Source organism: Amblyomma maculatum, chromosome 3 (genome assembly GCF_055883805.1).
Source record: "Amblyomma maculatum isolate TAMU_Amacu chromosome 3, ASM5588380v1, whole genome shotgun sequence".
In the NCBI taxonomy this organism is placed as follows: Eukaryota; Metazoa; Arthropoda; class Arachnida; order Ixodida; family Ixodidae; genus Amblyomma; species Amblyomma maculatum.
The window spans coordinates 110,939,191-110,957,976 of NC_139346.1; the positions used below are offsets into that span (position 1 = coordinate 110,939,191).

Below are 18,786 nucleotides of genomic sequence, written 5' to 3' on the forward strand. Positions count from 1 at the left end.
TCTAAGGTTGTCCTGATGCTATTAGCGATTACCTTAGTAAATACCTTACACGTACCAGACAATAAGCTGATTGGTCTGTAATTTTTAAGGTCCTTAGCGCCCCCTTTCTTATGAATGAGGATAATGAATGAGGACGTAAAATTAGGGCCGGCTTAAATTCGAGTAAACATGGTTAATTAACAAAAAGCGCCATTTTGGTTACGCTTATGTAAAATTGATAAAATCTCTGGTGGGTTACATATCAGCTTCTGTCATGGTTAAGGCCGCCATGCAAATGCTGCTAGGTGATGCAAAAGAAAGGAGAGGAAAACAGAGGGATCTGCGGAGCACTGCGTGAAATTCACATGGGCACGGTATATACTGCTCTGCATTTAATTACTGATATTGGTTTGCTTGGCCAACATTTCTTTTGGTGAACAGTAAAACCGAGCATTCTTTTTAGCATGCGCTATCTCTTACATCAGATTGTCCCTCATAAACCTATCACTACAGTAAGCCAGACTGCCAGCAGTGGTTATGGCTTCGGCGCTCTTGCGATCACCAGGCTGAGATACGTCAGTAGCCGTCAGGCGCTTCCTGAGGTTGTAAAGTGCAGTATCCGATCTCTGAGTCAGACGCCTAAAGCGCTAGAAAAATGAATGCACTGTCTCCGAGTATGTACTGGCTCTTTGTTACTAGACCCAAATCTCGCCAGGAGGTGAGAATGAGCTGAGCGTCGTCTTTCCTTTTTTGTAATAATTAAATGTAAGTAAAATTGAATCAGCACGAATAAATAATCTTCAAAGAACGTTTTAAGCATTCCGCTATATTTTTTATTATTGTACCTGTTTCTAACCTGTTTCTTCAAGATTTTTCACGCTTACAGAGGTATTTTGTTAATCTCGTGGAATACGTCGCTTATAGAATAGGCCGGTGTGTTCATTGTTTTAATGGTCCCTGTTTAGCTACTGAAAAATATATAGCTAAATGATCACTAATATTGAAAGCCAGGACACCTTCTTCATATTCATGATAAATGAAGAAATGTATAAACAAATTCGATATGGAACTCCGAGTTTGTATTGCACGAGTTGCACCTCACACCAAAGAACAAGGATGTAGTAGTGTGTGGCTTCGGAACGCGGCGACCATTGTGTAATATACATATGACAATAAAATCTCAACGCATTTTTAGATGGAGGTCAAAATGTGCATTAGAATGAATAGAAGCTGAGTAAAAATGGAGCCAAAGGTTCAATCAAAACGGCGACACATAACGGCTCTTCAACATTTGTAATGAAGTAGTAATTATTTATTGCCATGTATATGTCGAATTACTCCTTCATTGTGAATCTAATTCATCATGTGTATTTCCCCTATACTCTTTGTGAGATGTGACACGAATCTACTACTACATTTCTCTTTTACGTTAACATAAGATATTATAAACAAATTGTTTATAAGCGCTTTATTGCTTTAAAGTGCTTGAGAGAAACACACTTAACGTAAGCTAGTCGCTGTCATGTGTAAATATTGCAATTTTGCCACCGAGCGGCACACTGAAAGCGATCGAGTAATGAACGGGCCGGTATTCTAGCGTGCACTGCTTATTGACTTGACCGGGGTGCGCTATATCAAAGCTTCGCCAGGAGGCGCCAGTTGAGCAGAGCGCCAAGGATACAAGAAAGTAACCTAGGTTTTAACCAGTCATATAGATTAGGTGGAAAGGCGGTAGAGCAGCGCCTCCCTGTTTTGATGTATGCAGACGATATTGTACTTTTAGCAGATAGCCGGGAAGAATTGCAAACTCTAGTTAACTATTGCGGGGACGTAGGGGACGCTCTAGGCTTCAGTTTTAGCGCAGTTAAGTAGGGTCTGATGATTTTCATCGGCTCAACTAATCAGAGTCTTAAAATACAAGGCCATGAAATACCCAGAGTGGCAGAATATAAATATCTCGGGGTATGGGTAAACGAAGGATTGGCATACATTGAAAAGCATGATCGATCACTTAAGGCAAAAAGGGCGGTGAAATGCCGGGATAATGAAGCATAGGGCATTGTGGGGATACAGCAGCTATGAGGTTTTGAGGGGTATTTGGAAAGGAATTATGGTGCTCGGGCTTACTTTCGGAAATGCGGTTTTGTGCCTAAAATCAGAGGTACAGGCAACCTGAGAAATACACCTGAGAGCCGTCGGGCGACTAGCACTACGTGCCCGCGGCAAAACTACAAATGACGCGGTTCAAGGAGATATGGGCTGGGCATCTTTCGAAGTACGGGAAGTTCAGAGTAAAATATTATATGAGGAACGCCTGAGAAAATTGGACAGTAGCAGATGGTGAGCTAAAGTATTTAAATATCTATACCTAAAAAGCGTTGACGCACAATGGAGGAAAAGGACTAGGAAACTAACTAGTAAGTATTCTGGTCACAAGGACGAAGAAATAAAGAGCGTTAAGCAAGAGGTGATTAACACAGAAGGTAAAAATTGTATAAATTCGATGGAAAAGAAACAGAGTGTGGAACTATACCGAAAGTGGAAAAGGCAGATCAGGAAGGAAGCTTTCTTTGATAACTCAAGAGGTAGTGCCCTACATTTTGAAGCTATGTCAGTGTGCCTTAGAACATGCAGCTACAAAAAGAAATTCAACATTGAAGATGACGCATGTGCAGTATGTGGTAACTCCACTGAAAAAATTGACCATATTATACTCGAATGTAATGGTGTCCATCCGGAAGCCGATGCATGCGCAGTCACTCTTCCTGAAGCTCTGGGGATTAGAGATACCAGTGGCCGGGTGAATAAATCGGTGGTGGAAGCTAGCAAAAAAACGACTGGAAGATTTGTGGCTTAAAAGCATAAAAACGACATCATGTTAGTAATGTAGAAACAAATATTCAATAAAAAGTATGATGGTATAGTTAACTAATCTAAAACAATAATTAAGATATAGGGGGAAATATGAGCATGATAGCAATTGCTACCACCCCGTTTCAAAGGGGACGCTCCCATATTCCATCCATTCCTCCACCGCAGCCGGATGCTTTGTGACGCCGTGCCGAGTTTGTCTAATGATAGCAGCAGGCGTTCGCAGAGCGAGCAAGGTGCAGACGAACTCTGCAAACAGGTGCAGTGTGCAGCATTTACCGGAGACTGTACCGCTGTCAACGGATTGCTGCAAATTTTGTCTAAAGCATGCCGGGTACTTGGCTTAGGGCATGCAGAGTACGTGTCGTGGAGTGAGGTGTGGCAAAGGATGAATGCACCGCTTGGTTCGTCGTCGACTGGCAGCGGTTCACGGCGGCCCGCCATCCCCACGGATCGCTGCTGGACGGTGCCCTTTGTTGCGACTTGCGCCAACGTCTTGTTCAATATGCCAGAGACAAACAGTGGCCTCTTCTACGTTCTCTTCATGGAAAAGTTTGGTGTCAACCGGGAAGCGGTGTCATGGCCCAGGACTATAAGCATTGTGATGAGCAACCTCATGGGTGAGTTTTTCTGGTTTCACTTCATCTGACGTTTGGTAAAGGCAGTCACACTATCTATTAAAGCCAATGATTAGTATGTTGTATCGTTTCGTAGTACATAATAAAATATAAATTCATGTGTTCTATGAGAGCAGCGGTATTGGAAATCAGCGGATCAGTCTGCCACCTATATTTCTTCAATGTGCACAGTCGCTGCGCAGAATATGATGACGTTAGCAATGTATTAAAAAGTAATCGAAATTTACTGACAGAAGAAACAGTTTTAATGAGTGCGCAAAGCAGCATTCAGAATGTTTGGAAAAATCAAAATGTAGATGATTACTCGAGTGAACAATGTGAACACTTTCCAGCAAAAAAATAAATAACAAAAATAAAAAAGAAAGAAGAAACGCAAGCAAACTGACGTGGGACATAGTTTGTTAGCGAAGAAAGCACGTATTGCAGATAGACCCTTACGCCGATAGCAGGCAGCTCCCGTTGCTTTGTTGTGATCTCTGAGCGCCTCAGCAGTACTTGTAGTGTACCACTTCGATGGGCTCCTTAATGTGAAATTGTTAAGGGGTCCTTCGAAAGATTACTGGTACTATCAGTCGAAAGATTACTAGTACTACTAGGACCAAGACTACCAGGACTATCAGTATCCTTACCTCGATAGCGTTTCATACGTTTCCGTTCACCGTACAGTCCTAGACATCAGTGTTCCGCATGACCATGGAAGGCTGGAAGATGTGGAGGACAACATTGCGCCCCAGATTATTTTCGGTAGTTGAAATATTGAGGACATCCGGTGCACCATATCACGAGTAAACTTAGGTGCTGGAAGCGACAGTGTTAAGCTTAGGTATTTCATGGTCTCAACGCTCCCGTTTTCCAGGCTGTTCGAGCCGTCTATGTCTTGGGTAATTATAGCACGTTGCGGGATGCTGGACAGAATCTTGCTCACCACGTTTTCCAGTGCCAAATATGACAGCGAGGCGCGCTTGTGGCAGAATATAATTGCGTACCCGTTAGCCAATACAGACGACGATGCCGCTCAAGCCAACAACGAACGCTTCAGAGCTCTTACACGAAATTAAAAATACACACAAATGAAGTCATATGAGGCTATATGACGATGCAACCCGATCAGTCAGAATTAATTTTTATTGCGAAAGCAATGCTGCTAGCACTTCGAGCCTTTGGCGTGTCGTGGCGCCTCCATACATGATCTTTCACGTGACCATGTGACGTCACGCCAGACCGAGAGATGGGGCCCGAGCTCGCGCCATCGGATGGTGGCGGTGAGTCCATACACGACGCTGTATCGCAGCCGAGAGAGGGCGCTCGCTGTTTGTGACGTCACGCTAGGAGGATAAATGGGGCTGTGACTCGACTCCCCGCAGTAGTGGGGGCGCAGCCTTACGGTATGTCGGATGACGCGTATAAGGCGAGGCTGGAACGATCTGCTGCAGCCAAGCGGCGGCGCCGTGCTGAAGAAACAGAAGAAGAACCGCCTGGCTACGCTTGGCTCAGCTAGGCGTAGCTTGAATGTTTAGCTGAACTGGTTGGTCTATGTATAAGTAGGACCAATTGCTTTCGCAATTCCCCGGGCTTAACCAAGTTGAGCAACAGCAAACTTTTTCTCTTGAAAAGTGCTCGAAGAAGAGGACCTTAGCGGACGAAAATAATGATTTGATCTTTCACATTTTAGTAATCACGTACTGTTTTACTGAGTGGTAGGAAGGACAAACATCTGGAAACTATTTTTGACGATGCCAGACTTGATGAAATCTGGTCAGAATATCTTAGGCTTGTCAATAACGATCTGTCTCAATGTCTTTAGCAACGCTGAGAGAGTCATTTCAACGGTCGTAAGCAATGTTCACGCGAACAGTGATCGTAAATTACAGAAAAGCTTTGCTGTGAGGATTTACCGCTCTTTTTGTTAAAAATTGCTTTGTCTATGCACGTTTTCGCAGGTTTCGTAATCGGGGCCTTTCAGAACGGAATCTCCATCTACAGTATGATCGTGGCTGGAGCGTTTTTTTTTGTTTCCGGCTGCTATTATATCGTCCGCGTTTGTTCCGAACGTTCATTGGATGATGCTTACATTCGGAGTTTTCTACGGTGAGCATTCGTGAGTACCATAAAAACTGTGAAAAAGAATTCTTAACATTAGGTGACGAAAAGACTTCATTGAAATACCCACGAAACTTGTAACCTGAAAGACAGGTGTAGTTTTGGTATCTGTTTACTGTTCTTAGGAGGAATTCAAAGAATAAATGCATATTTCATTCCCTCAAGAATAAAGCAGTGGTCTCTGCAAACCTGAAGCCTTCCCTATGAAGCCGAGTGCAAGATACGGGTAGAAAATTTGGTATAGACGTCGCGTCTATACCAAATTTCCGATGATGTCGTGCGCAGTGGCTTCGGCGCTCAGTTCGAACGGCAAGTTGTGTTGCGCTATGTCATGTACAGGTTCGTCCAATCCTAGCTATATAACAAGGCCACCTCTTTCAAAGTGTCGTGGCATGGTCCTGCGTAGCCCCACCTCAGGGTCTCTCTGTGCATGTATAGCTTTGCTTCGGTACACGCTTGCACGGCACGCAATCCTGATTTGAAAGCCGTGACCCTGTTATAGCTAGATGTGGACGACCCTGTACATTCTATTACCTCGCAGCTTGTTGCAAGCGAAAGGCACGCCGGTGCCAAATGAATGGTATTGGGTTTGAGACCAGACGAGCGAAATAAAGTGCGTGTGACGTCGTATCACAGGGCACAAGACGTCGTGGTAGAGCAAGAAGTTCAAATAAAGCTTCGTGACCTCTGTACACGTAATCATTGCAAGAAGTGGCATCTCTATTCCGAGCTTCCTAATTTTGAGTTCTTCGTGCTCAGTTTCAGTTTCTTACGGAAAATATCGTCGCATTTTCTCGCATGGCATGCACAGCTTTTGGAAAAGGAGTTTTTCGTCGTTTCAAAACCTTACATGGCTTTGTCCTGCTCTTGACTTCAAATCCCTGTTGAGACTATTGGTAGAGCGAACCTGAAAGCAAGAGACGAAGAGGAAGCTCAGTACAGACGCGTCATACGGTAGTGACTTGTAGGAGGGCAGCGACACCAGACATCGTAACATCATCAAAACTAAACGATGATAATGCCTCAATCTTGCTGTAATGTTTGCGCAATTATAAGTGTAATCAGAAGTTCGAAAGCCCAGCGTCCTCTTTTTTGTTCAGAGCTCGAGGAGACGTCAATTGCTATACCAGTAACGCAGTCTACCTTCTTTAACTCGGTATACCATGAGCAAAATATCGTGCAAATGAAAACTACTTTCCAAGTATAAATAATCCCAAGGGACACATATGTGGACGCTCACTCGTCACTCTCAGCAAAAGTAAACATAGAATGCTACTCGTTTGACGGCTTCAGGCTCACAATAATGTAGTAATGATTCCAAACGCATTACGACAGAGAAATACATTTGATCTTTTAGGTGCTGGTATTAATGAAATCTTGGTAAACGCTCCTGTCACTACAGTTAAGTTTCACTGCTACCCCCAAATCTGTACTGAGATGCGATCGCTGTTTCATGAAAGCATTTTCTGCGTTTACCGTTTTTATTTTTAGAACATTTTTATTGTCTTTTATTGTTCGCTTTGTCATTAACACTGTCTCATTGTGTTTTTGCGTTGTGATTAAACACTGCTATATTGAGGGACGATAGCTTTTAATGTATATTGTTGCTACGATAACTTCTGGTGGTTTTGAAAACTACCCATTGATTGACATTCGTTTTGATGAAATGTGTTGTTTGCCTTTACCTCGGTAGGAGACTGCAGCCATGAAATTAGGAGACGCCTGCTTCTGGGAAAGAGAGCAATGGTTAGCCTTGACCGCCTAGTGAAAAGCAGAGACATTAGTCTGCCAACCAAGATCCGTATAACCCGTGCTATGGTCTTTCCAGTTGTGATGTATGGATGCGAGAGTCGGACTGTGAAAAAGGCTGACCGCCGAAGAATTGACGCGTTTGAATTGTGGTGCTGGCGATGACTCTTAAGAGTTCCTTGGACTGCCAGAAGATCAAATCAGTCGATATTGTCGACCATAAACCCTGACTGCTCATTGGAGGGTCAAATTATAAAGTTAAAGCTCAGCTACTTTGGTCATCTGATGAGAAGAGAGGAGTCGCTGGAGAAAGATTTGATGTTGGGAAAGGTTGAGGGTCGCCGGAGAAGGGGTAGGCAGCGAACGCGATGGTTAGATGGCATTCTCGAGGCATTGCAGATGAAGCTATGTGATGTTAAGAAGATAGTGAGAGACCGGAAAGCGTGGCGTGACATGGTCCATAGGGTCACGAAGAGTCGGACACGACTGAACGCCTGAACTGAACTGAACTGAACTGTTGTTTGCCTAGCATTTGCACGCATCCGTTCAAGTATCTAAGAGCGTTTTTTCAGCAAGGTACATTTGGCTACTCCGATGGTAACGCGTTCGTATTTCCGTACCATATTTTTCCCCTTCTTTTTTTCTATGTCGCTGTGGTTCTGCTTCTTGCTTATTCCTATTTTTCGCTCGCGCACTCAGCATTGCCGTGCTGCATCTACCTGTGCCCGTCACATGTGGCACCTGCATCTTAATTTTGTGCCCCACCAGATGAAAGGGCTGACGGAAATGCGCGCACTCAGTGAGATGAGCTGACTCTCCCTTCGGTCGCTGGTCGCTAACCTCGGTTCTCTGCTTGTGGGCTTTTCTTCCTTCTGTCGCGCCGGCCCGCTGTTTACGTGTATGTCCAGTTCACTAGTGTGCTCGGGTGGTGGCGAAAATCTGCCCTCCATTTTTTGTTTGCTTGTTGTCTTTCTCTTCCTTTCTAATTAGCTTTTCCCGCTCTTCATATTTTAAACAGTTGCGTACGCCCCCCCCCCCTCACACACGCACACACACTCCCTCTCTATGCTCAGGCGGTGGCAAGTTTGAAACCCACCGTCGGCCATATAACCGATAAAAATTGGGCACAGGACTTCTTCAAGTAACATTCACTGTGAAGATGGCCTTAGACCTGTGCACCTGTGTTTACTTAACTGCCCTCATCAAGAGACACCGCCGGCGCCGTCGTCTGAGGTCATACCCAAAGTGTTTTGCCCACTTGTCTCTCCATTCTATCTCTCCCATTATCATGTCACATGGGAGTGCGGAAGGAATCAAGCATTTCACAAACAAAAAACACCAAGTGCGGAGCAATGGGAGAGCCGGCTCACCAGCTGCGAGCTAGAGGCCTGAAGGGCACAGCACACGCAAGCGAAGTGGCCCGACTCAGTGGAGCCCTGGACTAGGGGCCCACCCACGACCAAGGAGGACACAGACTTCAAGACCAAGACTCCGTCCTCTACAGTCACTACTTCTTAAAGAACCAATAAAGTTTTCATTAATTCATTCATTCTCTCATTATCCCCCTCCCCGCTTTTCTTCTTGTTCTTCACTTTTTTTTTTGCTTCGTCTGCTAATCTGCTTGCCCCATCTTTCCTGGACGAAGGTGAAACCTTTGGGCATCGCCCCCCCCCCCCTTTTTTGTCATAGCTCCCCGCATGTTCTTGCTTCGTCCGCCCACCCTTCCTCATGTTTTCTCTTTTCCCTCTTTTCTCCCATTCAACAGGCCCCCCATGCTGGTCTTTCTTCCCTTTTTTTTGTGTGTGTATGAGAGGGGCGGCGGTGTTCCTTCTTTTCTGCATCCGTACTATTTTCCAACCTTTAAAAATGACTCAAGAAATGTAACCACTGTCTTGAGAAAGACCGGACACTGGTCGAAACGTCGACGAAGAATAAATGAAGTGTTACGCATCTTCGCTATATGTATATATATATATATATATATATATATATATATATATATATATATATATGACGGAAAGAAGCCAACAGTCGGCGAGGCCAAGGATAGTATTGGGGGTTAGGTTTTGTCTTTTTTTTTAATTTTTACTTGGATAATCACAGAAATGAGTAATGTAATCTGCTTAGGGCAAAGATAATTAAACACAAAGTAGAAGAAAAAACAACGTGCCGATGGTGGGGACCGAACCCACGACCTCCGAATATCGCGTCCGGTGCATTTCCAACTGAGCTACATCGGCAGCTGTCCCCCTGCTACTTTCTCGGGTATTAATGTTGTCTGTATACGAACCTTGAGAGTGTTCACCTGCGCCACCCTCAACCATAGCGGCGGAAGTGGAACGTCCTGTGTTACCGCCAGCGTCACGTAGAACGTGATCAAGAGCGAAGGCGAAAGCGGTGCTAGAACCCTCTTACAGACTTCGTCTTAAGCAGAGCACGGAGGAGGGAAAAAAAACAGGAAGATGTGTGCGCGCCCGTTTGACCTTTGTCTTGTGGTACCTGCGTTGCTTACCGCTGGCCGTGTGTACCTGGCGTACTGAACCGGCTAGAACGTCTCGTTCGTGACGCTAAGGGCGTAACGTTGTGGTGGAGGAGCCGGGTCCGATCTCTGTCGCTACACTACTACCGATACAACTGCAGCCTTGCCGGAGTCAGCGCCTTGCGGACCTCGAACCGCAAACCAGCCCAATGCAATCGGCCAATGACCCGCAAGCAGCCCATGGTGACGCGGTGATCCAGGCTGAAGACCGGCCTGCAGGCGCAGCGAACGGTTCCTCGCATCACTTTTTGGAACCTCTGACTTTCGCGGGAGCGCAAGCGAGGACGTCGACGAGTGATTGATCCACTACCAACGCGTGAGCCGCTACAACCGATAGCACGCCGCCACTGAGCTTGCAAACGTGGTTTTATTCCTAACACATACCACTCTGGTTTGGTTCGAAAACCACGAGGACTCTATTACCAGCTGGCACCGTTTCGTTACCGAATTGCGCCAGTGCTTTGGCGACTGCCTTGCACGAAGGAAGCGGGCTGAACGCGCGCTCGCGCACAGAGCTCAGCTACCGGGGGAAACATTCACAACTTACATAGAGGAGGTCCTGAAGCTATACAAAACAGCAAGCACTAATATGACCGAGGGAAATAAAGTAGGTCATCTTTTGAAGGGCATCGGATATGTTCATAATTTTCGAATTGCCAAAGAGGACCTGAAAGCCGTCTGTGATGGTATTCGCACGTTCGCAGAATCGACACATTGAAGATTCGTCGCATAAGGCCAAATTTTGGGCGGCTCGCCAACCTTCCATCTTTGGTGAGCATTGAAGACAGCTTCATGGCCTTGTCGACGATCCGGCCAATAGTTTGCGAGGAACTGCAGCGGTTCAAGCCACCTTGAACGGTGTCAACCATCCTTGCCCTCCGACGTTGTCGGCTCTCGAGGGGCTCCCTCCTTGCTCACCTCGATAACCCTTCTGAATTCTATCAATACGGCACACGCCGACGCTTGCCCAACAGCCCAACGGCAAGGTTCGATTGGCCTGCTCATCCGCCTCGCTACGACTCACGCCCGGCTAACTTCTCGTCGCACTACGATCCGCACTCTAAGTACCGTCCACAACCACCTCGCTATTTCCGGCGTCCAACCCGAAGGCCTGAAGATGAGTTTCGCTACCCAATGTGCCCTGCCTCTTCGGAACCCTCTAGGGAACAAGGGCTTCGTCGCATAACCCCCGTGTGCCACCGCTGCGGCTTCGAGGGACACAGCTCGATACTGCCGCAGCCACCCACTCACCCGCTACGATCGGTCCGTCCAACATGCTCCGCCACGTAACCGTTTCTGCGACTCTACCCTGACAATGGCCCCCCATCTTCGTATGAATATCCCCAGACCGATGGACCGCACAGCCGCTCTCCTGCTTCCGACCAAAGTTTGTCACCACCACCTGCCTCTTCTGCGCGCCGCTCTCCGTCACCACAGCCAATTCGGCGGTCTCCATTGCCTTTGCCGGAAAGCTAGTCAGTGCTGCCGCTGGAGGCCAGGCCGCTGGAGACTGCGCTGCCTGTAGAAATTCCTGAATATCTTGTTATGTTAAAGTACATGGTCTATGTGCTTGTGGGTGGTGTAGCGACAATGGTTTCAGTGGATACCGGGGCAACCATTTCAATAATAATTTTATCGTTTAAGAAGCGGTTAGGATGCAAAGTTATGTTTGTTTGGGACAGAAATGTGAATTTTCATAGCGCGGGTGGTGAGGTGTTTTGCCCCCTGGGAATTAGTACCTTTGTACTGCTTCGGTGTCCCTGGGTGGAACGATATTCGCAGCGGAGTTTGCAATGCTTCCGCGATGCACGCATGACAATTATAGAGTATGGCATTTTGAGAATGTGTGGCGCTACGGTCGACTGCCACTCTGGGGAACTCTGCGTTGATGGTTCCCTTCCTTCTGGACTTTAAGAGGAGCCACATGTGTGTGAGGAAGTGTTCTGCGTAACAGAGGATACCAGTGTGCAGCCCTGTCTATGGTGTGCATCCCAGTTTTGTGCCTCAGCCGTGCCTCCGACACCTTCGACACAACGGCGGCACCGCTCCATTCTAACTGTCAAAGAAGCACATTCTGGTTTCTCATTGCCTACTGTCGGTGGTCAAAGGCTGCTCATGGTTGCGGGACATCAATTGTTTCTCACAACGTGTAGTTTTGACTGTGAATATGAAGACTCCGACGTGCAGCCAAGATGACGCTCCGTCAGTGGCTTTAGTTACTGATGCACTTGGCGAAGTTGCTGCCGCTCCTGCCCCTGACTCACAAATGCATCGGATGAACAGCCGCTTTCATACCAGTGAACAGCGTGACGCTTTGGAGGCCTAACTGGTCAACTATTCTTCCATCTTTGAGTTTTCAGAGCCCAGCGGTTCATTGTGCATTCCCATGACACGTACCCGGCATCGCATTTACACAGGCTACTCACACCCAATTCGACAGAAGCCGTACAGAGGGTCGCCAAACGAACGCCAGATCATCACTGAGCAGGTTCGGGATATGCTAGAAAAGGGTGTTATTTAAGAGTCATGCAGTCCCTGGACCGCTCCTGTAGTTCTGGTCAAGAAGAAATATGGTACAGGGTGCTTTAGCGTCGAGTATCGACGCTTGAATGCTGTAACAGAGAAAGACATGTGGCCCCTTCCCCGGATCGATGCGGCCATAGATTGTCTGTTCTCCGCATCCCACTTTTCATCCGTCGATTTGCGATCGGGATATTGGCAGATCCCTATGCACCCTGACGACAAGGAGAAAACGGCTTTTATCACACCCTATGGCCTGTTTGAATTTGTTGTAATGCCTTTCGGGCTCTATAATGCTCTTGGAACATTCGAGAGATTTATGGACGCGATCCTACGTGGGCTAAAATGGCAATTATGTATGTGCTACCTCGATAATGTCGTCATTGTTGGCCGGACATTCAATGAGCACAATGAACGCCTCGCTCTCGTGCTGGACTGCTTCAAAACGCTGGTCTAGTACTTAATTCGAGGAAGCGTCGCTTCCGTGAGCGTCAGACGTTAGTACAAGGACACCTCGCCGATCGTGAAGGCGTAAGATCTGACCCTCAAAAGACCGCGGCCGTTGCATCATTTCCAACACCTCAGAACGTGAAGGAACTTCGAAGTTTCATAGGATTAGTGCTCGTAATTTTGCCGCTTCATTCGCCGTTGAGCTGGCATCGCTAATCCGCTCAAGTGCCTTCTCCTCAAAGACGCTCCCTTCGAGTGGACAGCAGAGTGTGACTCTTCCTTTCACCAGCTCAAGTTTTTACTAACATCACATTCGATTCTCCGGCATTTCAACCCTTCTGCTCCTACAGAACTGTACACGGACGCCAGTGGTGTTGCATTGGTGCTGTGCTGAGTAAGTCTTACGGCGACGAGGAACATGGTATAGCTTACGCCAGTCGTTCCTTAAGCAAACCTGAACGCAATTACACAATTGCTGAGCGGGAATGCCTCGCCGTAGTTTTTGCCGTTCAGTGGTTTCGCTGTTATCTGTACGGGCGACCCTTCACAGTAGTTTCTGATCATCATTCCCTGTGCTGGCTGATAAACCTCTGTGACCCATCTGGCCGTCTTACACGGTTGGCAATCCATTTACAAGAGTTCGATTACACAGTTTCGTACAAGAGTGGACGCCGGCACGCTGACGCGGACTGTCTCTCACGTTTGCCGCTTCCCATGACGGAATGTGATTCCGACAAATTTGATCATTACATTGCCGCGGTTTTACCTTCATTCCCCGATACACCTACGCTCAGTACTGAGTAGAGAAAGGACGAGAATCTCCAACCATTCTTTACCGCCGCAGGGGACCCTACAGCTTCCAGTTCCGATTGTATACGGGGTGGTCTTTTGTACAAAAAAGACTATTCTGCCACTGCTCTCCGCTACCTTCTGGTGGTACCCGTCAGCCTAGGCCCCTCTGTTTGGCGTGTTATGCACGAAGACCCCACATAGGGACACCTGGAATCTGCGCGGAAGTTCTATCGCATCCCAGAATGTTTGTACTGGCCGTGGATGCGTGAAACAACTGAGAAGTGGCTAGCTGTGCTCAGTGTGCGAGTCACAAACGCCCCACCGGCACTCTTCGTGGTCTTCTTGATCCTGTGACTCCTTCAAGATCTCCTTTCGAGAAGGTCGGGGTAGACCTCTTGGAACCCTTCCCAAGTCTCCTTCTTGCAACCGCTGGATCGTCATCTGCACAGATTACCACACTCGTTAGTGTGGGACGACAGCTCTTCCATCGGCTAATGCCCACCAAGTCTCCTTCTTCCTGATGCACTCTGTTATACTGCGCCTTGGGCCTCCCCGAGTGTTGATCAGCGACCGATGTGGTCAGTTCACCGCTGATGTTGTCGAGGAACTCATTTGTTTGCGCCAAACACATTTCCGACATTCTATCCCTTATCATCCGCAAATGGGTTTACCGAGTGAACGAATTAGACACTCACCAACATGCTTTCAAATTACGTCGCCGCTGACCACAAGGACTGGGACCCTGTGCTACCATTTATTACATAAGCATACAATACCACCCAACAGGAAACAACAAGCTACAGTCCATTCTTTCTACCCTGTGCCCGCTCTCCTCGACACACCCTCGACACCATCCTCCCGTTCTTCACAGACGACGATCCTGAGATTGCTGAGATTCTCTGCCGGGCTGAAGAAGCCTTCCAGATAGCCCGCTTGTGAACTCTCGCCTCACAAAAGCCCTCGAAATCCCGCTACGACGACCACCATCGCCACGTCACCTACCTCTCTGGCGAGATGGTCTGGCTTCGGCGTCCACGAAGGAAGCGTGGCTTAAGTCAGAAACTGCTCACGCACTATATCGGTCCCTATGGTATCCTTGAGAAAATTTGTGACCTCACCTATTGGTTTGTGCGCCTCACCAAAAGTGGCCGATGTTCTTCACAAACGGAGCTTGCTCACGTCGCGTCTCTGAAACCCTGTCATCCTCGTGCTGACGATTGACTCGCCCGGAGGGCTTGTCTGCGACGGAGGAAGTGTTACGGACTTGGTCTCAAGCAGAGCACGGAGGAAGGAAGAACAATGAGTTGGGCAAAAATGACAAATAGCTCATCGTAGTGGCACAGCAGCTTTTGTGACAGACTCTGCTTCCTGATAGGCTGCCACAGCAAGACCAGATCTCCAGGATTGTAAATAACGTGACGGTGGTGGGCATCGTACCGTGCGTTCGAGTGATCCTGGTACGTTAAAGGGACACTAAAGACAGCCAAAGATGGTATGCAAATCTAATAAACTACATTTGGTGGCACTGTCGCCGCATATCCGGCAGCAAAAAATCGAATAATTGCTGAGATACTGCGATAAGAAGTTGAGGTTTTTTTCTTGTTCCCGCCGGTCGAATTCAAACTGTGCCCTCCAACTACGTAGTTGGAGTTGAGTGACGTAAGCGGAGACTCCGTGATAGCTAGCGAGCCGGCGCGGCCCGCGGCGTCGCATCCCTCAAGGGCCAACATGGCAACAGCGTACTCGCAATGACGGCCTCAGCTGAAATAAATAATTCGATGAAGAGAGTAATTTACCGAGCGATGGGCCCATAAAGGAAGAAAAAAAAAACATAGAGCGCTTGTAATGCACAATACTTTACATGTTTCTCAGCTTTTGCGCTCCTTCTTGCACTGTGTATAAACAAACCGAGCCCTCGGTCACCGCAACGCTTCCTGACATGTTTACATACAAATAAGATTTAGTTACCAGCAAAATAGTGTCCTCGCTGCTGCGCTTGTCAGTTTTGAAGCTTCGTCGCAGTTTTTTCCTTCAAGGTTTGTGCTACAGCTCCGTGTTCAGCGAAAATTACGTCCACGGTAGCAGAACATGACCGAAGTGTCGGCGCCACTACATTTGCCAGCGCTGTGAAATTCCACATGTTAAAATGGATCCAGTGCACAATATAGTGCGCATAGGCATCCAGAACATTAGTTGCAAGACGTGAGAGCAGGCAGCATGCGCCGATGATTAAGAAGTTGTAACTTTTAGACCGGCAGCAGAAACACTTTATTGTAAATGGGGCCATGACATAAAAACTAGAAATATTTCAAAAATTCCGACGGCGCGTTCCGACGGCGTGGCGTAGCCGAGTGGTTAGCGCCGAACGTTGCGGAGCAAGCAGAAGCGAGTTCGAGTCTCAACGCTACTGGCTGTTTTTTTTTCTTTCTTTTTACAAATTGATTTTTTTTTTATCTTTTGTAATTTATTTCTGGTGCTTCGTTATTTTTACTTTTTACTTTTTACCCGAGGCCCTTTTTTTCCGTCGGGCGACGAGCGCAATATATCGCTCTCCTTGGTATGAGCGGCAAGTATGCCCCTTTTGTTTAGGACGCCTGCAATATAACGTTGAAGGTCTTGTTGACGCAGTATATGTTGGTCAGATGTGCCATGATTTAGTGAACAATTGAATGACAATGCGCTTTTCCTTCAGTACTTAGCATATGTATGCTTTTCGTGGCGTACGTAGCTGCAGTCAAGCGGTCAGGTCGCAGTCGAAGCGGCAACGGCCGCGATTTGTTGGCGCAGAAGTGTGAACGAAGGAGTGTGTCGGCGGTAGCGGATTTCGCTCGCTCGTGCCTCCGAATGCTCAAATGGGAACCATCAAGGCGCATCTGCTGCTCCAAGCTCGTAATTCAGGCGCTGCAGGTTCAAACAAACTATCCGAGTGCGCACGAAATGCCTGAGCCGAAACATAACCAAAACTGAAGTGGGCGCCTGTGGCGCCTCCAAGTATATTTTTGTATTTGCCTTGCAACGTTTACGTTGTCTTTTCGCCGTCGTTTACGTATGATAAAAGCGTGTTATCATGTTCGAGAAAAAAACGTACTACCGCATTCAAACATGCAACGTAATTCGCATTTGTCAGCCTCCGGGATCCCTAGCGCGTCACGTGATTTGTAGTTGCGAGCCTCGGCCGTTTGGCTGTGGTGGCGATACCTGTATTTCTGTTATTCTTCTTTACTACCTTATAACAGCTCTGTTTTCAGTAAGAGTGGTCTTTTTGTAATCAGGAACTGGCATTCTATCGATGCAAACCCACTTCCTTTCTCTCTTTAGTGTCCCTTTAAGATGCGAAGGCGGGCAAACTGGCGGGCTTCTTCAGCAAAGCAGACTGTCTTGGCTACCGAGGTATCTTCATCACTATTGGCTTAAAACGGGAGGATGGTATTCAGGTTATATCGTGGGTGGCGAGCATAGAGCAGGAAGAATGGACTAAAGCCAGTCGTCTCATGACGGGTGGTGGTGAAAGCGTAGGTAATTAACGGTAGTACACTGTCCCAGTTTTTATGGTCTGGGTCGACGTACATGGACAGCATGTTAGTTATCGTACGGTTGGTGCGTTCAGTTAGACCATTGGTTTGGGGATGATAAGGCTATAAATGGTGAAGATGACAGGCACATAAACGGAGCATCTCCTCCACAACGTCGGCAGTAAATATGCGAGAACGGTCACTGATGATAACTTGTGGTGCTCGTGATGAAAGACTATCGCCCGAAACATAAAGCAGGAGACTTGATACGCGTCGGCCGCGGGTATGGCTGCCGTCTCACAGTATCGAGTGAGGTAGTCCACGCAAACAAATATCCAACGGTTCCCATTATGGGATAGCGGAAAGGGGCTAAGGAGATCAATGTCCAATGTCCGGGGGTGAAGTTGTCCCGGTGTCACGCCTGTGGGACGTTAGTAGCGCTGACACTGGGTGCAGCTGGCGACGTGCCGCTCAGTAGTTGTTCGCATTTTTGGCCAATAGAAGCGCTCCTTGGTGGGGTGGAGCATTCTTGTAGTTCCAAGATGACCGGACTACGGTCGGCGTGACTGGCCTGTAATATAGGATGGTATTGACTCCTCAAAACTATCAGAAGGAGGCACGGATCTCTTGAGGAATAGTGTTTCTTCCAGAGCAGGCGATCACGCACACAAAATCGGTGTCTTCCTGACCGATCTTGACCTGCTGCGAAGAGAGGTTCAAATGTGGGATCTCTTTGTTGTTCTTCTATAAACGTGGGGATGTCAGGAAAAGCCGTTGATATCGACGCAACGCAGTTCCGGAAATCATCGGCGTCATACTCCTTCGTAGGAAGAAGAAAACGCGAAAGGCAGTCTGCGTCAGCGTGCTTACGGTCAGATTGTATGTGAGTGTAAAGTTATATTCTTGTAACCGTAGGGCCCATCGTGCAAGGCGGCCACATGGGTCCTTGAGATTAATTAGCCAGCAGAGGGCATGGGTTATGTGCTATGTGTCGGCTGGTAGTAGCGGGTCCGTTGCGTAGGGAGTTTTCTCTGTATGTTGCTCTGCCAAAGCTGCTGCGGTCCCCGGTATTCATTGAAGTCCCCTGAATTAATGAATTCCGCTGCATTAAAGCGGTTGTAAGAGGCGGACACGGCGCATGCGACGGGGGCATCGCTGAGGAGCCCCAAGCTAGTTCTAGCGACCGGCTCACTTCTTCGTGAACGATCTGACGGATCGTGACGGCCAGATCGCCAGACGATGTTACGTCAGCAGCATCAGCAGCGGCCACCGACGTGACGCCAGCCAAACGTCCGAACTTGGGTGTTATGCGACGCATTTTCAGCGTTTCGAACGTGCGGCAATGCTGGATCACCTCAGCCACTGAATCAAGGCTTGATTTGCCGATAAGGAAATTATAAATATCTACGGCAAACCCTTTAAGCAGATGGCCAACTTTGTCATCTTCAGTCATGCGAGCATGGACAAGCGTACACAGCTACAAGACTTCGTCGATGTTTCCCCAGGAAGCTGATCTCTTTGAGAGAGCGCTTGGTCAGCTCGCTTCTTTTTCGGGTCAGAATTCCCAAAGCACTTTTTTAGCTCTTCTATAAAGCGGTCCCAGGTGGTGAAAGTGTCCTCTTGGTTTGTCGTACCA

At 47.6% G+C, this 18,786-nt stretch overlaps 1 pseudogene; it reads left to right on the forward strand.

Annotated features, from left to right (window-relative positions):
• The first annotated feature begins 3,229 nt into the window (after nt 1-3,229).
• The window catches only part of LOC146195690 (monocarboxylate transporter 14-like), a 28,038-nt pseudogene continuing 12,481 nt past the window's right edge, over nt 3,230-18,786 (forward strand).